The sequence below is a fragment of the Prionailurus bengalensis genome, chromosome A1, assembly GCF_016509475.1.
Source record: "Prionailurus bengalensis isolate Pbe53 chromosome A1, Fcat_Pben_1.1_paternal_pri, whole genome shotgun sequence".
Classification (NCBI taxonomy): Eukaryota; Metazoa; Chordata; class Mammalia; order Carnivora; family Felidae; genus Prionailurus; species Prionailurus bengalensis.
In genome coordinates this window covers 138,756,070-138,766,291 of record NC_057343.1, presented here as the reverse complement: position 1 = coordinate 138,766,291, position 10,222 = coordinate 138,756,070, and positions in this window count along the sequence as shown.

Sequence of the window (10,222 nt, the reverse complement as noted above, 5' to 3'; positions counted from 1 at the left end):
CTTTGATTTTTACAGAGCATCCCAACAACTCATTACCCAGCACACATTTATACTGGTTTCTTTTAAAAAATTGTGTTACTTACTTACTTACTTATTTATTTAGAGTGAGCATGGGGGAGGGCCAGAGAGAGAGGGGGAGAGAGAATTCCAAGCAGGCTCCAGACTCTGAGCCTGACACAGGGCTCAATCTCACCGTGAAATCATGACCTGAGCCGAAACCAAAAGTCAGATGCTTAACCCACTGAGCCATGCAGGTACCCCTAAAATATGTGTTTATTTTCAACATTTACATCAAGAAGTGTAATGCAGTGATAGAAAGAAGCCAGGACTGACATTTAAGTGTTGTGCAGATAGCACAGGCACTCCTTGTGGGCAGGGCAGGGTAACAGTGAGAGCTTCCAATCTCAGTTTACTAGCTGTGGGGTTTCAGGAACATCATTTAGTCTCTGAATTTCTTTCCTATATGTTTGTATTTCTGTAAGAGTAATACCACTTAACTTTACAATGTTATTGGAAGGAAAATTATGTATGTAAAATCCTTAGAGTATGTGCTCAATGAAAGTAGGTTCTCTTCTTTGCTAAGAACAGCAGCAAAGGGGTCAGTTAGTTACAGGTGTCACTACTCGTTTCATATGTGGTCGTTTTTCCATCCCAAACAAGCTCTGAGGCCTCATACTGCCTGAGGGTCTTGCTAACCCTTGATAAAGGGTTTTGGGCAAAAATTAATTAATTAATTTAAAAAATGAGCTGCTTCCTATTTTGCTGTTCTCCAGGCTGAGAGGAGGGCTGTGGCTCCTGGTACAACATTGATGGGTTCAGTCCAGCAGGGCCGCCCTCCATCTTCCTGGCTGCACAGGCTCATGTGCTATGGCTTGCATAACAACTGGAGATTATATGACCCCATCTGGTGAGGAAATGGAGAACAGAAGGCAGGCAAACAGGAGCCCCGAAGAGCCTTCTAAGTTACTTTAATCAAACTGGAAGGGCAGTCGTCTACTAAATGCAAATGACTATTCGAATTTGGGAATTACCTGTGACCGTCATAGTAAGAACGCAAAACCACACGTTAAGGCTCTTCTAATATTGAAAAAATTGTTATGTCACACCCCCATAAGTCAGGGACCATGTGTACATACTTCCCTCATTGATTTAAGCTATCACCTTTATTATACACTAATTTTTTTCCAGTTTCTTTCTGGACCTTCTGGACCAAAAGGTCAGGAATGGAAGCCCACAGTCAGCAGGGGCATGGTGGAGGTTCGATGGTTCCATCTCACACTGAGACACATGGCATTGAGTCAGGTGGCTCCTGGCATGGCTGTTGCTATGTTGCTCTTGTCTTTTGAGAGGTACTGTGGTGTGTTTAAAAAAAGAAAAAGAAAAAAAAGATTGAGTGGTACCCGGGTGGCTCAGTCAGTTGTACGTCCAACTCTTGACTTCTGCTCAGGTCATGATCCCAGGGTCGTGTGATCGAGTCCCGTGTCAGGCTCCATGCTGAGCATGGAGCCTGCTTGAGATTCTCTCTCTCCCCTTCTGCCCCTCTCCCCCACTTATGCACTTGTGAGTTCTCGGTCTTAAAAAAAATAATCAACATCAGAAATGAAAAATCAAGATCTTAATCACCCCACTGCTATCTTCCTGGTCAGAGGTGCCCAAACCTTAACCTGCCTCAAAATCACCTGGTAGGCTTGTTGGAGGCACAGGTTCAAGAGCCCCGTCCTCAGAATTCCTGGGGTAGGGACCTGAGAATGTGCATTTCTAACAGACTCCCAAGTGATGCTGTTGATGCAGGTACAGGTGTTGCTGCCCTAGGTAATTTTTAGAGAGGGTGTGGCCTTGATGCTAGGTTATCCACCCTGAAGATGAATTTGTTCCCCTTCTCCTCTCCTCCCTCCTGCCCCTTGGATCAGTCTTCTCTAGTTTCAAAAAAATAAAAATCATTATCTCAGTTTCTTCTGTTTAAGACAAGGGATTTATCAACTGCAACAGAAATGACAATTTCTAATAGGGATACATTGACATCCAGAATTCAATCCCCGACACTGCTTTAACTTTAGGAAAATCTGGAAAACGGGACAGGAAGGAAGGAAGGGCTAAAGGAATGAAGGCAACCCGCCCAGGCCTCACACCCAGATATTCTGACTTAATTGGTTCAGGGTAAGGTCCTGGCAGGAATATGTTTTACGAGCTCCCCATGCGACTCTAATTTGCAACCAGGTCTGAGACCTGCTGGTCTACATCAGTGGTTGTCAAACTTGCCTGCACCCTGGGAGCATTTGGGAAGTTTTAAAAAAAATACTGATACTTCTGTCCCATTTTCAAAGATTCTGATTTGGAATGGGCTGCAGCTTGGGCAGAGTTTTTAAATCTTCTCAGGTGATCCTACTATGTCTAATATGCAGGTAAATCTATTCTGGATTTAACAAGTCAGATTGATGGCTTGGTCCTCCTCTCCAGACATTCTCTACCACACAGATTGTCAAAACGTATTTCCTCAGCCAGCATGAGCACCACCTGAGAACTTTTTAGAACTGCAGTTTTTAGGCCACACCTCAGACGCCCTGAATCAGTAATTGAGTTGTAACAAGCAGCAATCTGTGTTGTAACAAGCCCTCCTGAGACTAGGATGGACCCTGAACTCAGAGAAACACTGCTGCGTTATCCTGGCTGTTATCTGAAGGTTCTGTTTGCCATCCTCCCAGAGACCATCCAGCCTAAGAAGCAAGGACTTCAGTCCTCTGAATGTTGGGCAATACCAAATCCCCAGTTTCTAGATGAGCAATGCCAAAATTCTTGGTGTGACTGAGTTTTTATATAATCTGTGAAGTTTTTGTTGGCTGGAAATTGATGGCATCAAGTTGGGAGTGTCACTAACGGGCTGCAGCTGCAATCTTGGTCAAAGTTCTAAGCAAAGAAGAGCTAACAGGAGGCAGGCAACGTAAGGCAAACATTGATCCCTGTTGTCTGGGATGTGAAATAAGATCATGAAATATGAGGGGAGAGGATGGAACTCAAGGGTCTGTGCTAGGAGAAACCAGGAGAGCCCTGGTTTGGGAGTCTTTCCTTAAATGCTAATGCCCTTAAACGTCTTTATAGGGACTTGCTTGGTTGCCAAGGAAAAGAGCCTGTGTGTACTGTGTTAAATACTGAAAGAATTGATCATGTCAGAGCCAGGCAGAGTAGCACACACACAGCAGCCTAACTGAACACAGTAACATCAAGGAGTTTGTACAAAGGAGACTTGACCTGCTTGACAAAGGACTTCTTTGTGTACTCCCATAAAACCAGTTTATTCTGATTCAGTTCAGCCCCGGGTTAGATGCTGGGAATTCTAAGATGGAAATGACATCGAACCTGCCTTCAAGTGGATCATACTCTCGCAGGGGAGAAAGGCAAGCAAGTATATTTCTACACTGTGCTGATTGCTGTTTGTGAACGCGGTGCAGCGGAAATGCAGAGAAGGATTAACACTGGATGAAGGTTGGCTTCATGGTCAGGGAAGCCTTCATGGAAGCAGACACTGGAGCTGGATTTTGGAGGGAAAATAGGTTGTCTGGCTATCAAGGTGGGTGGAGGGTTTCAACCTGGGCAGGGTCTGAGGTGGGGTCTGGGGGGGAAGCAACCCACTGAGTATTGTTAGGGGGTAAATCATGAGATGGGGAGTGGCAGAGGATGTGACGGTGACTTGAGCAGAGGTGACAACTTTTTAGGCTAAGCTTAAGGAACTTGAATCTGATCACACTGATCTGTGGTTGGCAGACCTAGCTGATGACCAGAATTACCTGGGGAACTTGGACTAATTCAGTAGGTCTGAGTGGGCCCTGTGATGTGTGCTGCCCAGGTGGGCAGGGAGGGAGAGGCTGACCAGGAGAAAAGAGGCTAGGAAGAGCAAAGTGGCAAGAGTGGGTAGTTCTGGAAAAGCAATTTGGAGATTAGCCCAGTGGATTGTGGAGTAACTGGGTGTCTTCCCCACTTTCAAAAGGAATGTTTAGATTTTCGAGACTGGTTTTTGTGCAATCTTTATTCAATACTTGTTGCAGAACATTTGCTGATGTGCATTGGGCCAGTAAGTGTTATCACCGCCAGTCTGGGTTTGGCAGAGGCCCCACCTGATTTTTTGCACTGTAAGTCAATTCACGTAGTAACAATGGTGGCAACAAATGAGGCGTGATAAGATTTACGGTTATAGTAGGCACTTATTAATATGTGTTTCCTAAAACTTGATAAAAATGCATGTTTAAATTTACTTTAAAATTACTGCAAAATAAAATGGATAGGCATGAATTCCTCTGAGTGAAGACAAAATTGGTCAAGGGTGAACTATAGGCACTAATACTGAGTGTCTACTACAAATAAGCACATCAGTAAAGGAGCTTGAAGTGGAGCAAATCCTTGAGCCAGAAATAATCATTTGCCGGAAATTCTGTTGGGAAGCACTAGTTTTTGAAGCACATGCCTTCATTGCCTTGGAAAAGTCAAGCCACAGATTTTCCAGGTGTCTTGTTTGGAACCAAACACTTGGCATTTGAGCTCTCTGACTGCCATAAAAATATGAAACACATGAAAATAGCTCTCCCCCAAATCATTGTTTTATTATGTTGTGAGCTGACTTACATGAAACGAATAACAAACTATTATAGATTCTCATCATTAAGCATTATGTATCATGATGTGTTAGACTGTATTTTCCAAAGATGGTAGTAATAATATCTCCCACACACACTTTTTATGGGGTGACTTTGGCACTCTGCCCATTTAGAGTTGGGGTCTATATTCCTCTTACAAATTAAATTGTGTTTCCCTCAAAATTCCTATGTTGAGGTCCTAATCCTCAGCACCTCAGAATGTGGTCTTATTTGGAGATGGAGGTCATCAAGTTAAAGTCATTAGGGTGGGTCCTAATCCAGTATGACTGGTGTCATAAAAAGGAGGAAATTTGGGCACAGGGGCACACAAAGAGGGACAGCGATGTGAAGAGACACAGAGAGAAGACGCCCATGTACAAGCCAAGGAGGGAGGCCTAGAAGAGATCTTTCTCTCACAACCTGGAGAGGGAACCAACCCTGCTGATACCTTGTGGACATCTAGTTTCCAGAACTATGAGACAATACATTTCTGTTGTTTGAGTTCCAGTCTGTGATGCTTTCTTATGGAAGCCCTAACAAAGGAATACAGTTCTCCTTGAATCTGGGGGACTTGTGACTACTTATATAGCTTCCTAGGCTAGATTACAGAAGGCAATAAAGCCTCCATTGGTTCTCTCAGAGACTGGTCAGCTGTGAGGATATTCAGGCCACTTGGAAAGGTCACATGGTGGTGTTCTAACTGCCAATCCCAGCTGACAGCTAGCATCAGCTGCTAGAAATGTTAAATAAACGTGCTTCCAAATGATTCCTGTCCCCAGCCCTGGGTCACCCCAGCTTTCAAATTTTCCGACTGAGTCCCTGGATATTGTAGTAGAGACCTATGAACCCCTGTATGAATTTCTGACTTGCACATGTCATGAGTATAATAAAAGGTTGTTTCAAGCTAATGAATTTTGTGGTAATTTGCTACATAGTAGTTGGCAACGTGTCTTTAAAATTATCTTTTTTCACAAAATGTTTGTACCTTATGTGGCTGGTATTTTATTGAAACCATTAGGTACCTTAGATTCTGCATGATGGTCACCACTTCTCTTGACCCTTCATGACATTAGGCTCAGATATTAGGAGCAGTAGGTGGCCCTGCCATAAGTCAATTTAATAGACCACGAATGAATGAGTTTCAGATGAACTGAACAGGACAGACAACAGTGGCTCAGGGGTGAGGGTAGGAATTTTGGAACAACTTCTGAGGTGAGTAAGAGTTTACTAGCAAGGTTAATGCGGTTTGCCTGGAGCAGAGAAGGAATCTTTGAATCCCAAAAGGCAACACTTTCCTCATATGGGGCACAGAATCCAGGAAAAAATAAAGCAAAAGTGCCAACCTGTTGTGAGGGGCAGGAAGTATTGGCTGTTCCAGAAAAAGGAATTGGGAAGCAGACTGAGGCAGCTTGTGAAATCTCAACCAAACTAGGGAGCACTGGCAACCCACAAGTTACGTGTCTGAATACTTCATAATCAGGGTCAGAAAGGGAGGCATGGACCAACCCGCACTAAAGAGCTGTGTTTATTCAGGCTCAAGGTATCAAACATAAAGAAAATGCAGTTTGTAAATCTGCCCAATTATTTCCTGGCTTGCTCTTCTTCTCAGTTTTGTGCTTTGCTTTTCATTGTTTTTTTTTTTTTTTTAATGTTTGTTTATTTATTTTGAGAGAGAGTGCACACATGCATGCTTGTGAGTGGGGGAGGGGTAACGAGAGGGGGCAAGAGAGAAGCCAAAGCAGGCTCCAGCTGTCAGCACAGAGCACAAAACGGGGCTTGAACTCATGAACCATGAGATCATGGCTTAAACCGAAATCAAGTCAGACACTTAACCAACTGGGCCACCCAGGCACCCCAACCTTTCATTATTTTTTGATAAAATTCATTTTGAGCAATTCTAAATTTTGTTAGGGACTGGAATTAAAAAAAAAAAAACAGCTTTATTGAGGAATAGTGGACATCCAATATAATCACATATTTAAAATGTACAGTTTGATATATAACCATTACCATAATCAAGATAGTGAACGTATGCCTTATTCCCAAAAGTTTCGTGGTCCTGTTAAGTCCCTGCCTGTGTCCTTTCAAGTCCTCCTAAGGGCTGGGGGAGTTTTATTCCCCACACTTCAGCCTTGCTTGGGAAGAATATTGCCCCTAGTGGTAATGGCCACCATGCTTGCTGAAGAAGTCTTCCAGATAACAAGAAAGAGGTTCTGTTTAATGGTGTGTGAGTGGGTGCATGTGGGTGGGTGTGGGTGTGTTTCAAGCCCTTTTTTGACTTCCCTGGAAAGACCTCATGAGGTTGTGGTTCTGTTACCTGAAAACTTCCTGAGTATAGTTTTTCTTTCAAGCACGTGCTTGTCCACACTGATAGGCATTGTGCAGGAGACACAAGGGATGAATTCCCACCTCATACCTGTTAGGATGACTACTATTAAAATAACAAGTGTTGGTGAGCATGTGGAAAAATTGGAACCCTTGTGCACTGTTGGTGAGATTATAAAATGGTATAGCCATTATGGAACACAGTATGGCAGTTCCTTAAAAAACTAAAATCAGAATTACCATTTAATCTAGCAATTCGACCTCAGAGTATATTCCCAAAAGAATTCAGAGACTCAAAGATATATCTGTATACCTACATTCATGGCAGCATTATTCACAGTAGCCAAAGTGTGGAAGCACCCCAAGTGTCCGTCCACAGATGAGTTGATAAACAAAATGTGGTACATACACGCGATGGAATATTGCTCAGCCTTAAAAAGGAAAGACATTCTGATATATCCTACAACATGGGTGAATCTTGAGGATAGGCTAAGTGAAAAAAGCTAGGCACAAAAGGACAAATATTGTATAATTCTACTTATATGAGATACCTGGGGTAATAAAATATACAGAGGGAGTAGAACAAGTAGTTACCAGGGGCTGGGGGAGGGAGGAATGGGAAGTACTGTTAAATGGATGCAGAGTCTCGGTTTTGCAAGACAAGAACAGTTCTGTGGGTGGATGGTGATAACCTTGACGCAACAATGTGAATGTTCTGCATGCCCCCCCCCCAACTGTACTCTTGAAATTGGTCAGGATGGTAAATTTTATGTTTATGTGTGTTTCACTGTAATTTTTTATTTAAAAAATGAGAGAAAAAGGAAAATTTTGTGTAGAATTTTTGGCCTGATCAGAAGGTTATGGTGAATTTGCTTTGTATTTTTGTCCTTTTCCTACTTTGAAACTAATACATGCAACAGGGGACTTCAGCCATAATGGTAATGTTTTCTTTTCTAAATCAAGCAGTGGATACTTGGGTGTTTTGTATTTTCAAAAAATATACATTTTGGGGCACCTGGGTGGCTCAGTCGGTTAAGAATCGATTCTGTTTAAAAAAAATTTTTTTAATGTTTATTATTTTTGAAGGAGACAGAGACAGTGAGTGGGGGAGGAGCAGAGAGAGAGGGAGACAGAATCCGAAGCAGGCTGCAGGCTCCGAGCTGTCAGCACAGAGCTTGATGCAGGACTCGAACTCACAAACCATGAGATCATGACCCAAGCCGATGTCGGATGCTCAACCAACTGAGCCACTCAGGTGCCCCAAGAATCTGACTCTTAATTTCAACTCAGGGCATGATTTCATGGTTCATGAGATGAAGCCCTGAGTCGGGGTCTGTGCTGACAGCTGGAGCCTGATTGGGATTCTCTCTCTTCCTCTCTCTGCTCCTCTCCTCCCACTGGCCAAAATAAATCACTATTACATTTAAAAAATATATACCTTTTTGGGGCGCCTGGGTGGCACAGTCGGTTAAGCGTCCGACTTCAGCCAGGTCACGATCTCGCGGTCCGTGAGTTCGAGCCCCACGTCAGGCTCTGGGCTGATGGCTCAGAGCCTGGAGCCTGCTTCTGATTCTGTGTCTCCCTCTCTCTCTGCCCCTTCCCCGTTCATGCTCTGTCTCTCTCTGTCCCAAAAATAAATAAACGTTGAAAAAAATATATATACCTTTTTCATTTACCTAAAATACTTCATAATAAAAACTTTAGAAAGTGAAAATATCCATTCAACAATATTTTGGGGGTGCTTTCTCTGTGCCTGGCTCTGCTTTATCATTGGGATATAGCTGTAAACAAAGATGATACAATTCCTGCCTCCACAGAGCTCACATTCCTGTGGGGAAATTGTTTGGATAAAGCACCTTGAATATAAATGATTATTTCTTTAGAATGGATCCTTAGAAGTGGAATCACGGAGCAAACAACAGTATAGACACTCCGAGGCTGCTTCTACATCCTGCCAATTGCCCTTCAGTCCCATCAACAAACCTTGGGAGTGCCTGTTTCCTCATTCCTTGCCAGCCTTATGTAACTTTTTTGCCCATTTGGTGGAAAAATAATATCTGCCTAATTTGAATTTCTTTAATTACTAGCCGTTAAATTATAAACAAGATGAAACAGTTTTCAAACGTTTATTGCCTATTTTTCTTTTAAGTTTATTTTTGAGAGAGAGAGAGAGAGAATCCCAAGCTGGCTACCCACTGTCAGCACAGAGCCCAACTGGGGGCTTGATGTCAGGAACCGGTGAGATCATGACCTGAGCTGAAATCAAGAGTCAGATGCTTAATTGACTGAGCCACCCAGGCGTCCTCCTCCTCTACCTACTTCTAAATAACCCCTAGTTTAATTTACCTAGAATTTACTTTGGCCTATGGGCAAAATACCTAATTTTTTTTTTTTTTTTTGCACTCAAGAGAAGTTAATCAGGCTATCCTATACCATTTAATGAATAACTCCTTCCTTTCCTCTCTAACCTGTGGTACCACATGTGAGTCATATACTAAGACTGTGTTTACAGTTTAGGGCTTGTTTGTGGACATAACAGTTTGTACCGTTGCTTTACTCTGATGTGAGATCCCCATTATTTTGATTATTACAGCTACTTAGTAATATCTGTTAAGACAAGCTTCAGTGCCACTCTTCTTTGCCAAAACTTCCTTGATCATTCTCACTCATTTATTCTTTGGTATAGTCAGAGTGAAGTTTTAAAGAGCCATGATAATTTTTATTAAAATTGCATTAAACTCATAAATGTATCCAAGAAAAATTAACCTCCTTACAATGGTCATTATCCCCATCTAACTAATTACAGTTTTTTACAGCAGAGCCATTGATTTATCTATATTTGTTTCATATCAGCAAAGCCTTGCAAAACACAGCATGGCTGGAAATGTGTTAAACACTGTATATGGATACAAAAATGGCTACTATATATCTTCTAAAAGAGGTCACCTGTATCTCACCCAAGTCAGAACACTATGGATGCAACAGAACATGCAGAAGAGGGGCACCTGGGTGGCTTAGTCAGTTATGCATCTGACTCTTGATTTCGGCTCAGGTCATGATCTCACAGTGCACGGGTTCGAGCCCTGCATCAGGCTCTACACTGACAGTGTGGAGCCTGCTTGGCATTGTCTCTCCCTCTCTTTCTGCTTGGGATTCTCTCTTTTTCCTTCTCTCTCTGTCCCTCCTTGCTCACTTGTGCATGCATGCTCGCGTGCTCTCAAAAATAAACATTTTATTTTTTGTAAGTTTATTTATTTTGAGAGAGAGCGAGA